The following is a 20027-nucleotide window of genomic DNA, read 5'->3' on the forward strand; positions in this document are numbered from 1 at the left end:
TTTTTTTTTCCTACTTACATACTTACATATACTGTAAGTAAGACTAGCGATAGCCGCTCTGGGCGGGCAGGATTTTTACTCCATCTCCTCTTTTTAAACAAAACCAAAAAACACTAATTTTTGTTTCTTGCTTCCTATTGACACAAGAACGGACTAAAATTGAACACTTGGACTCTTTTAAGACAGGTACGTACCATCGAAATTACGAAGGTTTTTTTTTTTATCTTTTGAAATTCATCCATTTTTTAGCCCAACATACGGACTTTTTGTCGACTTTGACTTTCATGGATTTTTTTTTTGGCTAAGTACTTCCTCCCCATGCAAATATTAGCTCAACAAACTTAGATTGTTTTTGGTTTTGTAATATTTTTGTGCGTTGTTGAACTTATTTAATTAATCGAATTATTATAACGGTCATTTTTGTGGGGTTAATTTAATTTTCGAATAATCGGGATAAAAAAAAAAAAAGCAAACTTTTTTTTTTTTTTTTACAACACCGTTAAAAATACTCAATGTAACATGAGATCGGTTTAACATGTTGAATCTCGGTATCGCCCTCACCCCATGAAAAAAGCCACTGCATATTAGAGATCGAGATCGACATTCGACAATATTCATGACCCTCTTCTCTTCTCCGAAGGTGGACATAATGCTTGGGAGGATTAACACCCGAGATTGAATAGTACAATACTCCACTCGGATTTAAGTACGAAAAGCCCCATACCAGGTAGCCTTTCCACCTCCAATCTAATTTATTATTGAGACCACTAACTATCACGTGCCTCCCACCAAAAAAACTTGTATGTTTCATAACAGTCCACAAGTGTTTTATGGTTGTAATGAAAAAAAGACTGAGATAATTTATTGTAAAACAATTTTTCATTTAATATATGAATAAAAACATATTTGGTACTTCTGCAGTTTATCGTCGAAAATGGAGACGCCATTTTATTTCGGACACCTGTCGTTAAAGTCAGATGGAGATATCAGTATGGTAAACTATGACTGATGTAGGGGGGGGGATACAAAATTGTTCTATTAAAATTCGGTACTAATGCAGGGAGTGATCCGCGCTATTTTTTTAAAATCGTATTTCCACGTTTAATTAAAGTTTTATGATATGTTTTTTTTTTTTATTCAGTTGTAATTCAGATTAAGTACAAAACACCCCCATGTTAAGAATGTCTTTTTTAAATAATAACGTTATTATTTCAGCACGGATCACTCTCTGCATGAGTACCTAAAATTTTATTACAATGTTCAAAAAAAGTAAATATTGTTAAATTTAAAAATAAAGTAAAAGAAAAACACAATTTTTTTTATTAATGAAAATACTTATTTTTTTTTTTTATTGATGGTGATTTTTAGCACAATAATATTGACAAATGTTTCCCAATTTTTGATAGGATAATTTGCATTTTTGACTATTTGGCCCATTATAATCATCATAGTTGTTATATATTCAGACTCGGAAAGCTGCACTCAAAATAAGGTCGGAAGTTACATCGGCCGAAACGTTGTAAACATAACAATCAAGATGAGAATCTTAATTCAAATATCCCAATTGTTTTACGAGGAGTTGCAATATGCTACAATCATTGCAACATTATTGAAAAATGATATAATGTTTAAAGTAGCCTAGCGTGTGAAATAAAAAAAATATCAAATTCTATAAATGAAAAGATGATTGGCGCTTGTTAAATCGATTTTTTTAAATGTCGTTTTAAGCTACCCCCCCCCCCAAAAAAAACATTGTCAATAATAATATATCTAAAAATTACAAAAATTCATCAAGTAGAAAATTAAAGTTAAAATAACTTTTACAGAAAATTGGTGGAAATTGCATTTTCTCTACATGTAAACACCTTGAAGATTGCGAATACAGGGGACATACTTCCCTTTCAGACACTTTAATGGACTTTTTTTTACTTTTACTAAAAACACAATAGCAGTTGTTCTGCTCGATGAATTTTCATAATTTTTGGATATATTACTATTTTCGACATGACAATTAAGTACTTTTTTTTTTAAATGACATATTTAAAAATATACCTTAACAATCACTAAATAATTAAAAGTAAAAAAGATAAAAACAAATTTGAAAATCTGTTGCATCGGAATGCAAAAATGAGGTCGAATAATCGATTTGAGAAAACAAACGATGATGACACGAATGGCCTCACATTTCGGCAATAATTTCAGATTTAGGTTAAAACAAAACTGACATCATTGTTTTATCATCCTGTTGCATTTTTTTTTTATCAATAATGTTGGCAAGTAACAAATCGACTCGCTTTATCTTTTAGATATTTTACAAAATATCACGTGTCTGTTTTTTTTACTCTTAACCACGAAAATTTATTTAAAAAAGATTATTAATTGAATATTAATTAGCTTAATAAAAATAACCAATAGTGTAAAAAAATCCATAAAAATGTAATTAGAAATAAAATCTACCAGAATGCATATTTATTTCGTTGACAAAAAGAAATGGACTTTTGAAATTTGAAAGTAATTAAGAAGCGTTTAAAACTGTAAAATCAAAATGTTTTTAGCAATTTCTCACGTATTAAAAAGATCCAAACTTTTGTAACCTTTACATTCCATGATTTCCTAAATAGAAAAAAAAAAAGTACATTATTTAATCATTATTTAAAGTGGAATTAATCCAAAGCAACTTAGAATAAGTTGTTTTAGTGACAAAAAAGATTAATAGACATTACCGCGTTGAAATAATGCTATTATTTAGAAAGCCATTCTTAACAGGAGAGGGGAGTGTTTTGTCGCTATTCTGTACCTTCACCCAACAATTTAATAAACAAAAATATTGTAAAAATTTAATTTAACTTGAAAATACTATTAAAAAAATAAGGCGGAGTTGTACAACCATCACCCCCACTGATAGTTTTTTTTTTTTTTTAATTTTTTTCACTGGATTATTATTGATTGGACACTAATTAATCAGATTATGAAAAAAAAAAAAAAATCATTTCGACATTTGAAAGGGGTGCTCACTTTTTAGTTACAACGTTCTGGTAAATCGGTCACCCATTTTTTTTTTATTTTTTCTAAATACGGAAGTGTCTTCGAGAGATATGAAATGGTCGCATGTTGACGAAGCAATGTATCGGGAGGCGTATGATATGAAAATTGAGGGTTTGTATTACTGTACACATAGATTCGAAAAAGTTGTCAAAAAATGAATATATAGCAAATAAATGTTATCAAATGCAAGATAAGTTACTTTTCTATCCAACTGGATATATTTTTTGTGTTTATATTCAATGTAACATGTTTATTCAGCTCGGAAAACATGCAGTGTTCATTCACCGATGTATTGGAAGATTGGGAAAAGGTGTTATAAATAATAAACTAGACAAAATACTATTAAAAAAACACCGAATATATGTCAACCTATGTCACGGTAACATAGCATGTTTCTAACATTATTTTGTCTAGTTTTATATTTATAGTACCTTTTCCCAAACTTACCGTGTTAAAGAGAGAGTCGGGTGCCATCTTGAATTTTCCAATACATCAAACACAGTATGTTTTTCGAGCTGAATAAACATGTTAAATTAAATAAAAACACCGAAAACATATCCAGTTAGGTAGAAAAGTAACTTATCTTGCCTTTGATAACATTTACTTGTTATATATTTGTTTTTCGAATCTATGTGTACAGTAATACAAACTCAAGAAAAAAAAAGAACATGCTACATTAAATAAAAACACTAAAAACATATCCAGTTAGAAAAGTAACTTTTGATGACATTATTTGTTATATATTTGTTTTTTTTTTGACAACTTTTTGAATCTATGTGTATAGTAATACAAACCTAAAAAAAACTAAATAAGTTTAAAAAAACAAACAACAAAAAAAAAACTCGAAACTTTATTTTCATAAAAAATCAGTAAAAAAAAGTCATGTTCATTCTATCTTGTCTTTTTCTTTGAGAAAAAAAATATTTCTGACTTACAAATGCGGTAGAGGCTCATGTCATTTTTACTTTCTATGGTTTTGATATACCCGCGTTTTTATTGGTTACAAAATGGGTGACTGATTTACCAGAACGTTGTAACTAAAAAGTGAGCACCCCTTTCAAATGTCGAAATTATGATTTTTTTTTTTTAAATTAAATTATATTTTTTAAATTTTAAATAAACTCGAAACGTTCATATAAATTACTTCATTTCGTTATAAATTGGACTACTTGAAACTTGTGAAAGTCGTGTTCAGTTAGCAAATTTTATCGAACATGTGAAACGAAACGCCGAAATGAAAACTTGAGCGGAAAAATATAGTCGCCATCTTAACTACAATCGTTTTTATTTAAGAAAAAAAATGAAAATGGGTAAAACAGTCATTATTTTACAATTTTGTTTTGTTGAAAATCTAGTGCTTTTTCAAATTGGCACTTAGTGGCAATTAAAAGTAAAGAAAATACAGAAAGTCTGTATGATGTACGAACTTATTGAACGATGTCATATTCCAAAAATAGCATAATTTGATCAAGTATTTTTTATTTAAGAAAATCAAATTGGTATATATATATATATTTTTTTTTTACAACCTGTCCCAGCGTAGTATAAACACCCCCAATCTCTATGTTAAGAACGGCTTTCGGAATAGACATTTCCAACCTCAAAAGCCGTTTTAACATGGGGAGCTTGGAAGTGTCTATTCCGAAAGTCGTTCATAAAATGGGGAGGTTGGGGATGTTTATACTACGCTGGGGCAAGTCGTAAAAAATACCATTAAATTTTACAAAAGCGGATTGTAGTGTTTTCGTCGGCCATGATGAAATCCGATGAAATAAATAAGGAAGGAGACAACTTAAATCAAATTGTCGAGGTCAAAAATCAGTAGTGTAGTAGTAAAATCGCTGAAAATTGTAAATTTTGAGTTTCTTTTTTTAAAAACAAAACTACTTGATCAATTTACGTCATTTTTGGAATATGATATCTTCATTCTGTAACGAATACGTACATAATACAGACTTTTCTGTATTTTCTTTACTTTTGATTGTTGCCAATATGAATTAGCACCGAAAATTTTCTAACCCCCAAAATGGTAAACTTTAAACTAATTATATTATTTAAATTTTACCTGTTTTTAACTACAAAATTATGAATTTTACTTATCTGTCCTTAAATCTAACGGCCTTAAATTATTCCTTACGCTGAGTTTATTAATTTTTATATTTTACAAATGCCTACATGCTTAACATATGTTAAATTATTGTTATCAAAATTAAATAAAGCTGAAATGTTCGTAATATGAGCCGAGGATTTAAAAAAATGTCTGTTCCATTTTTAAACGCTTGGAATGTGATGCATGACGTCATTTGATGCAACAGGGTTGTTGAGATATTTTTTTTCTTTTCCAATTTCATTATCCTCATTTTGTTTTTCTCGCTGATGTATTCTGTCGCGTAGAACAACACTTTGGAGCTAATATAGTCTGTTCTTCTCAAATATTAACGTTTCGCAAGCAACTATTAATAAAATATCATGTCATGTATATCTTGTTGTGAAGGAAAAAAGGCTAACCAGTAACCACAACTTAAAAAACAAACAAAATAATAATAATAATAATAATAATAATAATAACTATGGGAGCCCGTAAGAGCAAAAAAAAAAAAAAAAAAAATCTTATTTCCCGCCATCTTTTACTGAAAAAAAAAACGATTTTCGTTAAAATGAATTAGATTGAAATGAAATATCATCATTGAATTAGATTGAAATGAAATAATATCCTCATTGAAAATTGTTTACATGACAAAAATGCATTCTGGAGGATTTGATTTCATGATTATTTTTTACGTCTTAAAATTTATTCACCAATAAATAATTAATCAAAATCAGTTAATTTTTAATGTTTTGTTTTATGCAATTGATTATTAAATTTAATTATTCACTTTGTAGTAACAATAAAAATATGCTAAGAAATACATGCGAAATATGGCAGTTAAAATAAACCAACAGTTTAAAATGTGAAAATATTAATGTACAAAAAATTACGAAAATTAAGCGAGTAAAAGTTTAATTGAAAATAAAATTAGTTTACTATTCGGAGTCAACGAACTCCGAACGTCAAACAAAACGCATGGCGTTTTCATATTAGGCAAGGGAGATCTTCTACGAGGCTCTGTCATAACGCGAATGTAGTGAGATATGTATATATATATTAGTGGCGTAGCAAGGCCACAGCGGAGACAACCAAGCAAAATTCATCTCAAAGCAACAAAACTGAAGCTGGCTTGCCAGGACACTATATATATATATATATATATATATATATATATATATATAATTGCGGCCACCGCTTCTTCCGTAGTCAGGGGGTAGAACTGCCGACTGTCATCACGACGGTTCTAGGTTCGATCCTCGGCTTGGGATAGGTGTTAGTCTAGCGGCACTGTTGAGTTGTGTAACAACGAAACAGGACTGTATGTCGATGACTAAAATATATTTTATATATATATATATATATATATATATACAAATTTAGGCATATTTTATTGGTTTGAAAATATAGATTCTTTTTTTTTTTTTACCAATTGTCATAAAATTTTACACGATGAATATTATTATAATCTTCAAAAAAGCCTGCAAACTTTCATGAAGTTTCGTCCCATAGAACCAAAGATATGAGCATTTCAATATTCAATTTGGCTACTAACCAGTGTGTATAATATATATATATATATATATATATATATATATATATATATATATATATATTTCTCCAAAACCTCTGACCTTGATGAAGAGGAGACTAAGACTTGCTGCTATGTTTCAAATGATCTGAAATAACAGCAAGGGGAGACTTGATTCCAAATATTTCTGATGTTATATCTCCCCTCTTTTTGAAATAGGCTAATCCTTATACACTGTAAAATTTACTTTATGTATTAAAAACCAAAGAGGGGAGATATAACATATGAGAAATATTTAAAATCAAGTCTCCCTCTCTTGTTATTTCAGATCATAGTTGCAAGTTTTAGCCTCGCTTCCACCAACGCCAGAGATTTTGGGGAAATATCAGATATTTTGTAATTCATATGCAAAACTAGGAAAACAAATGACTAGGATTTGAAACATTTTAAGGCTGTAAAAAAAGTACCGAAAATAGGCTCTGAATGAGGGATGATCCCCTTAATGTGCGACCTTAAGGGCAAATGTCACATAGCGCACTACACAATTCAGGTCATTACCTATATATATATATATATATATATGTGGATGGATATATCTATACTCATAGCCAAATTGAATATTGAAATGCTCATATCTTTGGGTTTATGGGACGAAACTACATGAAAACTTGCAGGCTTTTTGAAGATTATAATACTATTCTATGGTTAAAATTTTTGGACAATTGGTAAAACGAATCTATTTTCAAACCAATAAAATATGCCCAAATTTGCCTTCACTATTGTATTGACAAGCCAGTTTTAGTTCTGCTGCTTTGTGATGAATTTTGGTTAGTTTTTTTTTTTTTTTTTTTTTTTTTACCCCTGTGGCCTTGCCAGCTACTAATATAGATATACCTCTTTTTTGGAAATTTTATTCTCAAAGTTCCAAATTTCAGCGACTATTGATCAGAATTTAACAAATGAAGACTCTTTGGAAAGGTAATGACCTGGATTGTGTAGTGTGCTATACGACATTTGCCCTTAAGGTCACACATTAAGGGAATCATCCGTCATTCAGAGCCTATTTTTGGCACTTTTTTACAGCCATCAATCAGTCATTTGTTTTCCTAGTTTTGCATATGAATTACAAAATATCTTATATTTCCTCCAAACCTCTGGCCTCGATGGAGGGTGGATACTAAAACTTGCTGCTATGGTTTCAAATGATCTGACATAACAGCAAGTCTCCCCTCGCTGTTATTTCAGATCATTTGAACCCATAGCAAGATTTAGTCTCCCCTCCATTAGGCCAGAGTTTTGGGGGAAATGTATGTTAGACCATTTCTTATTCTAAATGACTTGTAATGTGACCTGATTTTTTTTTGTGATTGCTGAATCCTTGAATATTTTCATTCCGAACTAAACTTATGTAAAAGTAACTTTGTCTGAAGAGGTCTTTAGTTACTAGCAACTAGCTGACCGAAACATGCTCGTGAACGTGTAGTAAATGCATATGTAAAACAAGTAAAAGTATACCTTGCTCTACTTCGGTATTGAGCACTCTTGTATTAACCTCGTTAAAACTTCATTGATTACTTTACCTGGAAAATATTAACCCGGAAGTGTGTGTGTGTGTGTGTGTGTGTGTGTGGCTACATAAGTGCATATATGCTTCTGCGATGCTTCTTTTCCATTTGAAAATTTAAAATTTTGAAATATATATAGTATGTATACTTAATTTATACAATGTAAATTACGAACAGTAAATATTAAAATTTTACTCGTTAATTTTCCGTAATTTTTGGTGTAAACTAATATTTTCCACTGATAAATAAGTTTTCTAGTTTATTTTAGACACTTGTGCATTTTAGTTTTTGAGAACGATTTTTTTTTCTTTTTGTTATTTTCATTCTTGGTGACTTATACTAGGAACAGTTAATTTCGGGAAACTTTAAGAACGTATTGAATTGTCTTCCCCTGTTGCGAATGGAAATCTTCAAAAATGAAAAGAAATATCTGAAAAACTAAAATGCACAAATGTCTTATTTTAAACGGTCGTATTTCACATGTATCAATAGCACACAAAAAATAATGCGTAAAATGATCACGTAGGAGAAACACAAAGCCAGTGGTTGGTCTGACAATTTTATTAATATAGATTTATTTATTAGAAATCGGAAGTTTATTTTAGTAGCCGTAAAACGAATTAAACATTTGAATTGGTTCGTATTTAATGCAATTAACAACCGCCACTTTTTAAAATTGTCATTTGTTGAAATATTACGAAATGCTGTTTTCGAAATGTCAGCCAGTCTTTTTCAAACACGAATATCTCGTACGTTATTGAATTTAATCTTAACATTTATTTTTTCATTTTCATTATCGAAGGTTTAATACTTCACAAGCAATTATTCAATAAGTAATTATTTATATTTTTTTGTTCATTTTTTTTTGCCTATATTCTTAAAAAGGGTTTATTATAAATGTTTTCTTTTTCCGAGTTGGAATCAAATGGCAAAAAGACATTTACAGCTGTTTTGAAATAAAAAGCGAAATTTAACACCCACCCTTTTTTTTTTTTTTTTTTTTTTTTTTTTTTGTTACTTATTGCGAGAAAATCCAGGTCTTTATTTGGTTTCAAAATTTAAAAAAAAAAAAAAAACAATTACTAGTAGATATCTCACTGCTGATACAGTTTTCTCTATCTATATAAAAGCCAAGTACGTCCAAGAATGGAGTGGTGGAACTGGAATACTGCTACCACATCTGGGCAGGAGCTGCCTTGACAGAGTACAACTCCGTGGTTTAGTGGGGGATGCCCTTTTCTCTTCCCTGCAACCTCTCTCCCACAGAAGAGACGTTACGAGCCTGTCTTTGTTTTATCGTTATTTCCATGGGAAGTGCTCGTCTGAGCTCCAATCTCTGGTCTCTCCTCGCCGATCTTTCATGAAAAACACCCGTCTAGCTGAAACCACTGTCAATAATTTTCCCCACTCTTTATCTGTGCCTAAATCAAAACGTAGATTCCATAAACAATGCTTCTTTCTTAGAAGTGTACGCCTGTAGAACTCTGTTCCGTTTGCTTGTTTCCCACCTGACTACAACCTGGATGTCTTCAAGTCCAACATAAACAAATTTCTGATAAACCGCCCTCTTAAGTAAGACACTCTATCAAATCTCCAATACTAACGATTGCTATATTATCCCATTGATTACTGTACACGCAATAACCCTTATCCCAGAGTGGCTTCCAGGTCTTGATAAGTGGTGATTACCATGTAAAAAAAAAATAAATAAATAAAATAATTTATTTACTTTTGGCTAGTAGTATCACTAGATAGGGTTTTAGAAAATAATTTTGTGCAGAAATTAAAATGTTTATTATTTTAAACATTATTACATGAGGAGTTATTTCAAGTAAACTTATTTTACTCAACTAAATTCAAGAAATACACAATCAAAATGTAAATGATTAAAAAATCAAGATGGCTATCACTAGCAAATTCGTAGAGCAAATAGCAGCCTTGACCTTACTATCAAAAATCAAGATGGCTATCACTAGCAAATTCGTAGAGCAAATAGCAGCCTTGACCTTACTATCAAAAATCAAGATGGCTATCACTAGCAAATTCGTAGAGCAAATAGCAGCCTTGACCTTACTATCAAAAATCAAGATGGCTATCACTAGCAAATTCGTAGAGCAAATAGCAGCCTTGACCTTACTATCAAAAATCAAGATGGCTATCACTAGCAAATTCGTAGAGCAAATAGCAGCCTTGACCTTACTATCAAAAATCAAGATGGCTATCACTAGCAAATTCGTAGAGCAAATAGCAGCCTTGACCTTACTATCAAAAATCAAGATGGCTATCACTAGCAAATTCGTAGAGCAAATAGCAGCCTTGACCTTACTATCAAAAATCAAGATGGCTATCACTAGCAAATTCGTAGAGCAAATAGCAGCCTTGACCTTACTATCAAAAATCAAGATGGCTATCACTAGCAAATTCGTAGAGCAAATAGCAGCCTTGACCTTACTATCAAAAATCAAGATGGCTATCACTAGCAAATTCGTAGAGCAAATAGCAGCCTTGACCTTACTATCAAAAATCAAGATGGCTATCACTAGCAAATTCGTAGAGCAAATAGCAGCCTTGACCTTACTATCAAAAATCAAGATGGCTATCACTAGCAAATTCGTAGAGCAAATAGCAGCCTTGACCTTACTATCAAAAATCAAGATGGCTATCACTAGCAAATTCGTAGAGCAAATAGCAGCCTTGACCTTACTATCAAAAATCAAGATGGCTATCACTAGCAAATTCGTAGAGCAAATAGCAGCCTTGACCTTACTATCAAAAATCAAGATGGCTATCACTAGCAAATTCGTAGAGCAAATAGCAGCCTTGACCTTACTATCAAAAATCAAGATGGCTATCACTAGCAAATTCGTAGAGCAAATAGCAGCCTTGACCTTACTATCAAAAATCAAGATGGCTATCACTAGCAAATTCGTAGAGCAAATAGCAGCCTTGACCTTATTATCAAAAATCAAGATGGCTATCACTAGCAAATTCGTAGAGCAAATAGCAGCCTTGACCTTACTATCAAAAATCAAGATGGCTATCACTAGCAAATTCGTAGAGCAAATAGCAGCCTTGACCTTACTATCAAAAATCAAGATGGCTATCACTAGCAAATTCGTAGAGCAAATAGCAGCCTTGACCTTACTATCAAAAATCAAGATGGCTATCACTAGCAAATTCGTAGAGCAAATAGCAGCCTTGACCTTACTATCAAAAATCAAGATCGAGTGAAACGGAACGAACCGATGGAATTTCGGTGAATCTGTTTAGTTCTTATCTTTATAAATTTATGTGGAGCGAGTGGGCACAAATTTCACGAAATCCTTTGCTGCACCGTGTGCATTTATTTGACATAAGTTGTTTTTTCATTTTAAATTAAAAAAAAAATTCAAAATAAAAGTTGTTTAAATTATTTGTCATTCTAAAGTATAAAAAAATGTAATTTAAAATAAAAATTGTTTTAAAGTTTAATTTTTTTCATGTTTTTTTTCTTGCATTTATTCTACATAAGTAAAACTAAAAGTTCTTTTAATTATTTTACTTTTACTTACTTTTAATTTCTTTTAACTTATGTCAGTTTTGCCTCGGTTTATTCTGTTTCACTCAATCTTGGTTTTTGATCCTCAGGGGTCGATCCTGGGCCCAACTCTCTTCCTGATCTACATCAATGATCTCCCAAAACACATACTTCAATCATTCGTTGACATCTATGCTGACAAGACCATCTATGGCAACACATCTAAGGCCATAAATGGCAAAGATCTCTCTGATTCTCTCTCCTCTGATCTTGAGCGCATGGTACAGTGGGGGAAGAGGTGACTGGTTACTTTTTAATGTATCCAAAACCAAGCTTCTATCTTTACATTATCAACGCTCTGATCCCCATCTGGCATCAATTGAAATGGACGGCTCTCGACTATGGGAAGCTTCATGCTTTGATAAGCTTCTGGGCTTGACTTTTACTCCTGATCTGAAATGGAACACATACATCAAGTCTCTTGCCAAGATCGCTGGAAAAATGGTGGGATCCTTCTACCGTTCCAGAAGATATCTCACTGCTGACGTAATTCTCTACTTATATAAAAGCCAAGTACGTCCAAGGATGGAGTACTGTTGCCACATCTGGGCAGGAGCTGCTGAAAACACTCTATCCTGCCTTGACAGTACAAAATAGGCTTCGTGGCTTAGTGGGGGATAACCTTTTCTCTTCCCTGCAACCTCTCTCCCACAGGAGAGAGGTTGCAAGCCTATCTTTGTTTTATTGTTACTTCTATGGCAGGTGCTCATCTGAGCTCCATACCCTGGTCCCTCCTCGCCGATCTTTCACGAAAAAACCCGTCTAGCTGAAACCACTGTAAAAAGTTTTCCCCACTCTTTATCTGTGCCAAAACCAAAATGTAGATTCCATGAACAAAGCTTCTTTCTTAAGTGCATGCCTGTGGAACTCTGTTCCGTTTGCCTATTTCCCACCTGACTACAACCTGGATGTCTTCAAGTCCAACATAAACAAATTCCTAATGAACCGCCCCCTAGAGTAGACACTTTATCAAATCTGAACACTAACGTACTGTACACGTAATAACCCTTATCCCTGAGCGGCTTCTGGGCCTTGATAAGTGGTGATCATCTTGTAAAAAAAAAAAAAAAAAAAAAAAAAAAGTCAAGGCTGCTATTTGCTCTACGAATTTGCTAGTGATAGCCACCTTGACTTTTACTCATTCAATATTGACACATTTTAGTCGTGCATTTTTAAGTTTAGATGAGTAAAATATATTAACTTTTTACATGAAAGGACTGCTCATTTAATGTTTAAGAAAAATTTTGAATGTCTACACACGCTTATTTTCTTCTATCACCCACAAACCCTATTTAGTGACATTACCATGGGCTTTTTATGTTTTTATTTTGTGAATTATATCTTAATCTTTTCCCCAAGTTAGTTTTGTGAGAAAAAAAAAAAAATTATTTTGAGAAGCCATTAATACTTCATAAGTGATTAATCAATGTGTTTGAAACTAAAATTGATTTTTTAGTCAGAAATGAACGCCATTTTCATAAAATTTAATAAATTTGACGAAGTGTTGTCAATTCGGAACGATGAAGAGAGCCAGCTTTTCTTTAAACTTTTTTCGCTGAACTGATTTTTCATTATTTTACTAAACTGAAACGAAATCACTTGCATCAAATAAGTAGCATGGCTCCATTGAAAACATTGGATGCCTGGCAACAGTAATAATATTTTAAACATGTATCATCGGTTTATAAATCACATTTTCTTTTTCACAATTTGCTTATTTCATTTAGAATCGATTATCAATAAATTTCCATTTTTTCATACAACTCGAATCAAGCGGACATTTTTGTTGTTGTAAACCGCAATGTGTAAACATTACCAAAATTGTCACTTTGGGAACATTTACTAGAATTTCTTAGGTTAATATTAACTTTAATGGAATCTTAAAACAAAACAAACATAAACTGACCGTTAGAGGCCACTTTTCAACATGGCTACATATTGTCATTGGTTACACTGATGGATTATATTTTGAAATGAAACTATTTCAATACAATTGATTATTGGCTTCACAGTGTATTTTTAGTTTGGAAATAAAATTGTTATTCACTTGAAATTCCATTTTATTTGCTTCTCCACAAAAAAAAAAAAAATAAAAAAAATCAACCACAATGCATCAGTAAGCGTCTAAATAAAGTGTTATCATGTTGCAAAATTTTTGTAAATAATTGATTGATTCCTAATAAAGCAAGAACGAAATTGCTTAAAATGCATTCAATCTGCATATTATTGGATTGTGTAGTGGACTTTAGGTCAGCGTTCAAGTTGTGGATAATGAAAGGGGAGAACTATTTATGGCACAATGGGAGATTCCATTGTGCACACATGGGCCAGTCTATTCTTTGGATTATGATTGGCTGAATCACCTGATTGGTGATGCTTGTACATAAATACAAGCCCTCAGTCCAGCTCAATCTGGTGTCAGTCTTGTGCATAAGCTGGACCCTTGGTAAGTGTTGCTGCTATTATTATTATTGTTGTTGTTGTTGTGTGTTATTGACTACTACAGTTCTTTTGATTATTCTACATCTCCCCTCTCCCCCCCCACGAGTAGGCTGGGTTGTATTAGAGGTATATCTCTCTTTTAGGCCTAGTTTGTTGTGTGGTAGTAACCTAGAAAGAGCTCGGGGAATCCTTGATGATCGAAAGCGTGGGGATATATGTGTGGTTTGTTGTTGGGGTTTGGTTGCTGTGTATGTGCTATTACAGGGAGACAGTGGGAGATGCAAGAATGTAGTATCGCTTGAGGGAATTGTTGGTCCTAGTGTTGCACTTGGTATTGGGGTAGGTGCAGGCTTGAGTTCGCATTTTCTGAGGAAACGGCGGTTCCTAAGTGTGATCCTTCTGGATCCGTTAACCCTGATTTGGTATTGTCGATCTGGTAGGGAACTGATGATTTACCCGTTGTGTTCCATCTGCGATTGACTGGATTTTGGATGGCTACGGTGTCACCAGCTTGTAACGGTGGAAGGTTGTGGGTATATTTATTGTATCTTTCTGTTGCGGGAAAAGGGAGGTTTTTGGGGCGATTTGGCAATTGATCTACACACTTTTTAGACTCTGTGTCTACCTCTTCATGTTCGTCTGCTAAAGGGTTTGGAAAATGTTTGTACAATATTCCCACATCGATGCAGGCTGCTCTGCTGAGATAAAGCCGTTGTATGCCCTTGCATATGTAGAGGGCTTGTTTAGTTGTTTTCCCTCTGACCACAAACTCAACTGGTAGCCAACCCTGACACATGAGTGTGAAACCTCCAACTGTTCGTATGATCTTTCTTGATTGGACAAGACTAATCTCTGTGAGGCCCATTTTGATTAAATGCTTTGGTCCCCCAAGACAAATGGCGGAACCACTGTCGGGAAAAACCTTTAGCGTTTTACTACGACTCCTAGGGATATTGACAGCTTGTCTGGGATCTGGTTTTGGTGAGAATGGGATTACTGATGCATTTATTTCAGTTAACAGATCACCTTCTGTAATCATAATGGTGCCCCTCATTTGATTGAATGTGATATGGGCCATGAGTGTATTCATGGGAGCTTCTTGGTCTTCAAAACTTTATCACTGCCGGGCGATATTTCTTTGTCCGGCACACTGCTGAGAAATGGTTAAGTTTCCCACAAGTGTTGCACATTTGATTCCATGCCGGACATGTTAAATGGCGGGCACTTGTCCTTGGAGTACCGTGTTGGTGACTACCATAACCCATGCAGGTTTGACGGGGTTCTTTATCAGCAATGTTATTGTTGTGAGTAGCAGTAGAGCTAGTGCGAATATTGCCTCTGCTAGTCCGTACAGCACTGTTTTTTTTTTGTCTGCGATATATTGACATCCGGACTGTAGCTATGTCTGAGGTATCAGTCATTGCGGTTTGGTCCCGTAGTGCAGACTCAAATGCCTCAGCATGACAAATATTTTGGTTGAGAGTTTTTAGCAACCCGGCTTTTGCCAGTAGATCGGTCTGAAGCGTATCATTCGATATCCCTTTGATAAATTGGTCCTTGATGTAAATGTCGGACAGGTCGTGATCGCAGTTGGGGCATGAGAAATTGCAGTCTATGGCCGTGGACCTAAGACGAACAAGGTATTGTTGGATGGGTTCATCTTCATGCTGTGATATAGATGCAAATGTCATCCAATGGACCATGGGATTTGATTTTTGAGTTACCAATGCTTCTGTCATCTCTAGCAGCTTGTCTGGGTTGGTGGTGAAGAACTTAGGGTACGTATTTATGATTGCGTTTTGGACGGATTCATCAGCGCAACTGTATATGTAGAATAATCAAAAGAACTGTAGTAGTCAATAACACACAACAATAATAATAATAATAATAATAATAATAGCAGCAACACTTACCAAGGGTCCAGCTTATGCACAAGACTGACACCAGATTGAGCTGGACTGAGGGCTTGTATTTATGTACAAGCATCACCAATCAGGTGATTCAGCCAATCATAATCCAAAGAATAGACTGGCCCATGTGTGCACAATGGAATCTCCCATTGTGCCATAAATAGTTCTATTTCAAACTAAAAATGTGAAAGAGGGACATACGGACAGAACTTATTAAAAAAATAATTTCATCCATGCAGTCTACTTTCATGTTGCCGTGCCGGACACTGACCTATCTTTAGGCCATTTGTAACCATTATTGAGGGCAACCTGGTGTTTGCTATTCAAACTTCATTGACTTAAAGAAGAGTTAACTCCCCTGACATTCATCAGTACACTGATCATAAGGATTGACCTAACAATTTATCTTCCGGTTCACACACACACACACACGTACGCACACACACACACACAGAATAATATTTGCTACCGGAAGAGTAGCATAAACTCACAATAAAGTGAGCGAACAACAGAAGATATTGATGTTTGGAAGAAACAGCTTACTTTTTGGCATGAATATAATCAAGTTTATCAGATGTTTTAACTCAAAGGGTATTTTATTCCGGTCTTCAGATAATGTCGGATAGTTAGGAGAGAATACACAGCATTTCGGAGTCTACCTTTCCCTGTAGACTTGTATATAATAAAGTTTATTGTTTTTTTTTCTTTCTGTGGTGATCCATTTCAATAATTTCTGGTCGTCAGAAGAGAATACGCACCGTTTCGGGGGCCTACCTCTCTGTTTTTTTTTCTTTTTTTACATATCAGCTCCTCTCACTGAGGGAGGGGGCGATATGCAAAAATATATAAGAATTTTTTTCCCTCTTTGAAAGCGTAGTAAGCCTGTAATGGTAGCGCAGGAAATTAAAAAAAAAAAAAAAAAACATTTATTTGTCTATGATCCAAATTTTCAATTGTATAACATTCTTCAAGGAATTATTTTTATTTTTTAATGTTTTTTTTTTTTTTTTTTTTAATCTTGCATCATGCTGGCTTTCTAAATTATATATAGTTTAGACATTTACACACACACACACACACACACACACACACACACACACATATGGATGTCTCAAAACATGTGATTTTGTTACCATGGTTGCAGAGTTGGAAGTTAAAAGGTCCAACTTTGACTTTATTTCCTAAAATTCAAAAAATTTTTCGACTCCGAGAATATCAAAATATCTGACTCCTTATTTTCAAATCTTCCAATGTTCATTGCTCCGTTGATTCTTCAGAAATCAAACTCCTTTCAAAACCTCACTCTGATTCCACAACAAATGTGCTTGTAGCACATTCTACCATCAAATTTAACATTGGATTGATGTATTGTTTAGCAATTTTGTCCAAATTGCTATGAACATATTTGAGAAATAAATTTAGATACATTGACAATGTGTTAGTATCATTTCAAATTTAGATTTTTGCTCCACTAGCGATCTAGGTTTGAATCAAAAACTCTTGCTTCTGTTGTTCACTGCAGCTAAATGATACTACAGTTACATACGCTAAAATTCAAGACCTTCAACATGTTTTGCTTATGATATAAAGATGGGGTACGAAAATCCAGCCTCGTTCTGAGTTCGGGGAAAGATGGGTCAGTAACCGGTGTTCAGAAAGAACCTAACCATTCAGAATAATTCTTTGAACTGTTGAATTTAAAAATTGTAAATTCTTTGAACTGTTGAAGGGGAGGGTGTTTTCTAACTGTTTTTTACTTAACAATTTAATGAAAAAGATATCTTTAAAACTTGAATTTAACTTGAAAATACTGTTTTAAAAAATAGCATAACAAAAATGCATAAGCACAAAAAAGTTATAATTATTTGAACTGTTTAATTTAAAAAAAATATATCTATAAATGCTCAAATTCTTTGAACTGCTTCTTGGTTTTCTTTTTAACTTATCTTGCCTTTGGTAACATTTATTTGTTGTATATTACACCTTTTCCGTTTTTCTGTTGTTCGAAGTTAACAAGTCGACATTTTATTCAAAGAGGCTAAGTTCTCCCTCGACACCAGTGACAGAGTACCACATAATCTGAACTCAGAACGAGGCTGGATTTTCGGACCCCATCTTTATACCATAACCCGTGTTTTGAATAAATCTTACTATGTTCTATTTCAACGAGTAGATGTTTTTTTTTTTTTGTAATAATAGGGTAACTTGTGATGTTCGAAATATTGTATTAAGCGTTGTATCGTACGTGTGTTGTGTGTATATGTGGCACCAAATAAATGTCTGTTGTGTTCTTATCATAACGGACCATATGTATGTATTTAGTATAACGGCCTAAATGTCTAACGTAACGGCCCGCAACTCGTCTAGTTTTTGTGTGTACATGTCAGAACATATAATACACGATGCAAAGACAATATACCTGTCCGTTGTTGGTCGCCTCTGTCTTTTAGCCCCGGCCTGAAGGATTCATCAATCATCTTGGGTGGAGTCGGACTTGTTTAAAGGAAACGCTTCAAGACAAGGACCCAAAGCGAATGAGTGTTTTAATATATATTTTATTCACTCCTCGGACATCTTTCCACGGCAGAACGAGTGAATCTTGGCTTGTGGGTTCTCTATTTGAGATCGCCCCCCCCCCCTATGGGAAGATCTTCTTGAGCCATCTTGCTTATTCGGCGTCTGAAATCCAACTCAACAAATCTTAACTCAGCTTAATCAATCCAGAGCACCTGACACATCATTTGTATCCTGTTCGGATACAAATTCACTGGTCACAAAGTTTGATACATGTCAAAACCTGTCATCATTCAAATCTCTGTTGTCCACTCATCGCTAGATAGATAATTATATAGTCAGATAGATAGATAGATAGATAGATGCACGGATAATTAACCGCTTCTACTCGGCTATTATCTAACCAAAATTGAAATATTTCAGAGTAGTTTAAGTTAATGCAGGTTATTGACTGATGCTGAGGTTATAGCGTTTTGCTGGGTTCATACATAATGGTTTTAACTTTACTTCAGTTCGTTTATGGCATATCAACCCACTTGGACTCAAAGTTCTTACATAAGTTGGGCTTCTACACCTTTTGAACCCGTGTTATTTGTTTGTTCGAGTAACTGTAAAATGTTTGTATTTAAAAAAAAAAAAAAATTATTTATTTATTTTTATTTATTTATTTTTTTTTTTTTGCATTTTCACCCCAAACAAGACACAGTACCACTTTGATTTAGGGAGATACTATCTGGGGCATAATTTGTAGGGAGTTGAGCAGCAAGATGTCTGTATACATTACACTTGAACTTCTGCATGTCAGTACAGTCAGGGAAGCAGGAACCTGGAAGGGAATTCCGAAGTCTAGCTGTTCTGGGAAGAAACTATTACAGTAAAAGGCTTTCTGGTGTCTGGAAGAATCTGTGTTGGGGTGGGATTTTGCTTGTCGGGTTTGTCGGGGATATTTACATCAAAAGGGTACAGAGGCTTGTAGTTTGTCGGAGCACCTACCATTAAAATACTTGTAAAACAGGCAGAGGGATGCAACATTTCGTCGATGTGACCGAGGTTGAGGACCTATTAGGTTGGCGGCTCTCTATTGAACCCTATCTAAGAGTGAGAGACTAGTAGCCAATGCACCAACTCAAATGTGACAACAATACTCCATCCACGGGTGAGTGGTCTCTTTGTAGCGGTACAGGATACTCTCATGTGTAAGTAACTTTCTAGCAAGGTAGAGAGAGCCCACCTTCTTTGTAGCAGCCTTGGCAATACCCTCGATGTATATGTTCCTGTGAATGTTAAGAGAGGAGTTTGACTAGGTAAAACATATCCTAGTTGCTGCCTCTTGCTGTAAAGGACGTTCTCCCTCTGT

The 20027-nt window shown here is 33.8% G+C and overlaps 1 protein-coding gene across 6 annotated transcripts in view; it reads left to right on the forward strand.

Moving 5' to 3' along the window:
• LOC145277048 (uncharacterized) overlaps positions 1 to 20027 on the forward strand; it is a 337642-nt gene that overhangs the window by 109 nt on the left and 317506 nt on the right. For all 6 annotated transcript variants that reach the window (XM_080128695.1, XM_080128698.1, XM_080128691.1 and 3 more), the window contains exon 1: positions 1 to 186. This exon is cut by the window's left edge. The gene's annotated coding sequence lies outside the window, so the exon portion shown is untranslated. The remainder of the gene's footprint in view (positions 187 to 20027) is intronic.

Source organism: Euprymna scolopes, chromosome 5 (genome assembly GCF_053919585.1).
Source record: "Euprymna scolopes isolate OS-2025 chromosome 5, ASM5391958v1, whole genome shotgun sequence".
NCBI classification, from domain to species: Eukaryota; Metazoa; Mollusca; class Cephalopoda; order Sepiida; family Sepiolidae; genus Euprymna; species Euprymna scolopes.